The sequence below is a fragment of the Choloepus didactylus genome, chromosome 6 (assembly GCF_015220235.1).
Source record: "Choloepus didactylus isolate mChoDid1 chromosome 6, mChoDid1.pri, whole genome shotgun sequence".
NCBI classification, from domain to species: domain Eukaryota; kingdom Metazoa; phylum Chordata; class Mammalia; order Pilosa; family Megalonychidae; genus Choloepus; species Choloepus didactylus.
This window is the reverse complement of record NC_051312.1, coordinates 31170963-31174492: the sequence shown is the minus strand read 5'-3', so window position 1 is coordinate 31174492 and position 3530 is coordinate 31170963. Positions and strand designations below refer to the sequence as shown.

Genomic DNA, 3530 nt, shown 5'->3' with positions numbered 1-3530 from the left:
AATGAAAATATGATACATATCAGTACATGGATGAACCTTGAATACACCCTATTGAGTGACAAAAGTTAGGCAAAAAAGGATAGATATTGTATGATTTTACTTATATGAAATAGCCAGACTATATAAACTCATAGAAATAGAAAATAGGATACAGGATACCAGGGGTGGGGAGAAGCAGTGGGTGTCAATGTATAATGGGTGTAGGAAGAAAGTTCTGGTAATGTATGATGGCGATGGTAGTTCAACAATGTGAATGTGATTAATCACACTGAATGGTTTGTTTTGTTGTGGTATAGATGGGAAAGTTAAAGTTGCGTATAATTTCCACTATTTTGCATGAGGTTGGACATCTTTTTTATATTTTAAGAACATTTGTATTTTCTATAAACTCTGGCCCTAAATTTCCCCATATTTGGGTTTTGGTTCTTTTTATTATGTTTTAAGAACATTTTATGTATAAAGATGATATGAATTGTAAATATTACAAATATGACTTTTTAAATATTCCCCTCCCCCAAGATTTTCATTTGCCCTTTGGTTTTTTATGAGCTAATTATCATCATCAGCTTTTATGGCTTCTGGAATAGCTGAAACAATATAGTTTCTTATTTTTGAAGTTTTATGTAATGTCTGATATAGGATGGGCTAGTTTCTTCTCATTTCTCTTCATTTTCAAAGTTCTCCTGCTATTACCTTTCCACACAAACTTTCAAATTAGTTTTAGATCTCTCCCTGATCCCATATTCCCACAAAAAAAAAATTTGCTGTTATTTTTATTGACATCACTTTATATTTATAAATTTTTCTGAATGAATTGACATCTTAGTGATGTTGAGGTTCCTCAGCCAGAAACATAACATGTGTTTTCATTTGTTAAAATCTTCTTTTGTGGTCTTTAGTAGTTATATATGCAGATACATACAGACAGACTGGTATTTGCTTAAGGAAACTCTGAAAGGAAAACAGAAATCAGGAAAATTGTTTATCTTGTGGGATTGGGTGAAGAAATAAGGAATAAGGAAAGAAGGAAATGAAACTTTTCACCATGTACTTTCTATTTTGTTGTTTTTTTAAATCTTATGATGCCTAATCTGTTCACAAAATTAAATAAAAATTTAAGTAATCTTTAAAAGTAAAAATATATTTAATTAGTGGTTTAGGATAGTCTAAAAGCAAAAACCATGGAAGAAATCAATAAGGAAGACTGATAGCTTTTACTATGTAAAAATGAAGGCATTTAACATTGAAAATGTTGTAAAATGTCTCCAAGTCAATTACACATGAAAATATATATCCTCACAAAAAAAAAAAAAATGGAAAAAATGCTAATTAAACAATAGAAAGATGTCTATCAAATTTGACAATATTTTTCCTTTTCATTTGAAACTAGTTCCTGAGAAAAGAGTGGTAATAACCATTCAGATAATTTTATGTACCCGTAATCCAATTCCTCAACTGTTAATATTTTGCCACATTGTCTTTATCATTCATTCTCTCAATAGATAAATAAATAGACAGGCAGATATTTCTTCTGAATTGATTGGGAATCGGTTGCAGAGATGATGCCTCTTTACCTCTAGTTACTTCAGTAATTCTTGAAACCAAATTCATTCTCCGACCTGTGCACAGTATGGTTATCAAGATCAAGAAGTTAGATGTAATCTAATTATCTAATCTACAGACTTTTTGCCCCACTAATGTCCTTGATCTGTCTAGTCCAGGGTCCAATCCATGATCACACAGTGCCTTTATTTATCACATATTTTTTATCTCCATTAATCTGGAACAGTTCCTCATTCTTTTTTCTTTTTTATCTTACATGAACTTGACACTTCTGAAAAGTACAGGTGAGTAATTTGCAGAATATCCTTCAATTTAGGTTTCCCTCACAAGTTTTTCCTGATTAGACTCAGATATGTTAGCAATACTGGAGACATGATATTGTGTGCTTCTCAAGTGCGTCATATAAGGAAGCACATGACATCAGTAAGTCCCATTATGGGGATGTTAACATTGATCAGTTGTTTAAGGGGGTATTTTCCATGTTTCTCCACTTCAAAGTTACATTTTATAAAATTATAATTTTAGTTTTATAAAATTATAGTTAATAAATATTTTGGGGGAGATATTTTGACACTATGTAAACATCCTATTTCTCATTAAAAGTGTTTAACAACAGTGTTCCATTCTATCCAAAGCACTCTCACAGGGAAGATGTTTGTGTACAACCTTTCTGGAAATTAATTTAATACTGAGCATCAAAAGTCCTTATATCCAAAACACAGTAAATTTGCTATAGGAAATGAATTTTTTTAAGAAAAAAGGAAGTATAGGTAAAATTTCTATTAAAAATACTTACTTATAGTAACAAAAATTGGAAACAACCTAAACATCTAACAACAGAAAAAACTGCTAGTAAAGTTATTGTAAAGCCAAAGGAAGAAATATTTTACAGGCATTTAAAATGAAGTTTTGGACATGGGCACCAATGATAATAACTGTAGAACTAACATGCTGTGAGCTATCCTTCATCCCATGTGATTCTCTCAGTTATTTGATTTGGACACAGCCCCATTGTAAAATCACGGATCCACTACTCAGTCCCAACCATCATCTGGTCTCATTCCTGACCCATAGCCTCTTCATGGCCTTCTTCACCTCAGCATTTCTCAGGGTGTAGATGACAGGGCTGAGGAGGGGAGTGACCATCATGTAGAACACGGCCACTACCTTGTCCACAGTCAGAGTGGCAGAAGGCCTCAGATAGATGAAGACGATGGGCCCAAAAACAAGGCAACCACAGTGATGTGGGACCCACAGGTGGAGAGGGCCTTGTGCCGCCCTTCAGAGCTTTGATGCCTCAGATGGAGCAGGATGACCACATAGGAAACTAGGAGGACCACAAAGCTGATGACAGACAGGGTGCCCCCATTGGCAACAATCAGCAGACCAATGAGGAAGGTGTCAGAGCAGGCAAGTTTGAGCAGTGGAAGCACATCACAGAAATAGTGATCGATCACATTGGGGCCACAAAAGGGCAAGTGGAAGGTGAGAAGGATTTGGGCAAAGGAATGCACAAAGCCCCCCAACCATGTAATTCCCACCAGGACAGCACACACCTGCTGGGTCATGATGGTGGTGTAGTTGAGGGGCTTGCAGATGGCCACATAGCGGTCATAGGCCATCACGGTGAGCAGGAATATCTCAGTACCAGCAAAGAAGTGAAAGAAGAAAAGCTGTGTCAGGCAGCCCCGCAGAGATATAGATTTCTGATCAGTCAGCAAATCAGAGATGAGTTTGGGGGCTGTAGTAAAGGAGTAGCATATCTCCTCTAAGGACAGGTAGTTGAGGAATAAGTACGTGGGGGAACCAAGACTTCTGCTGGTCATCACAGTGAGCACAATGAGAAAATTTCCTACCATAGTTGCCATGTACAAGAGCAGAAATATCACGAAGAAAACTCTCTACACCTCCTGATTGTGAGAAAGTCCCATAAAAATGAATTCAGTGACATTATGTGAGTTAGCCAT

General features: G+C 35.8%; 1 pseudogene; it reads right to left on the bottom strand.

Annotated features, from left to right (window-relative positions):
- Positions 1-2610: 2610 nt before the first annotated feature.
- LOC119536885 lies at positions 2611-3530 on the bottom strand (annotated as a pseudogene).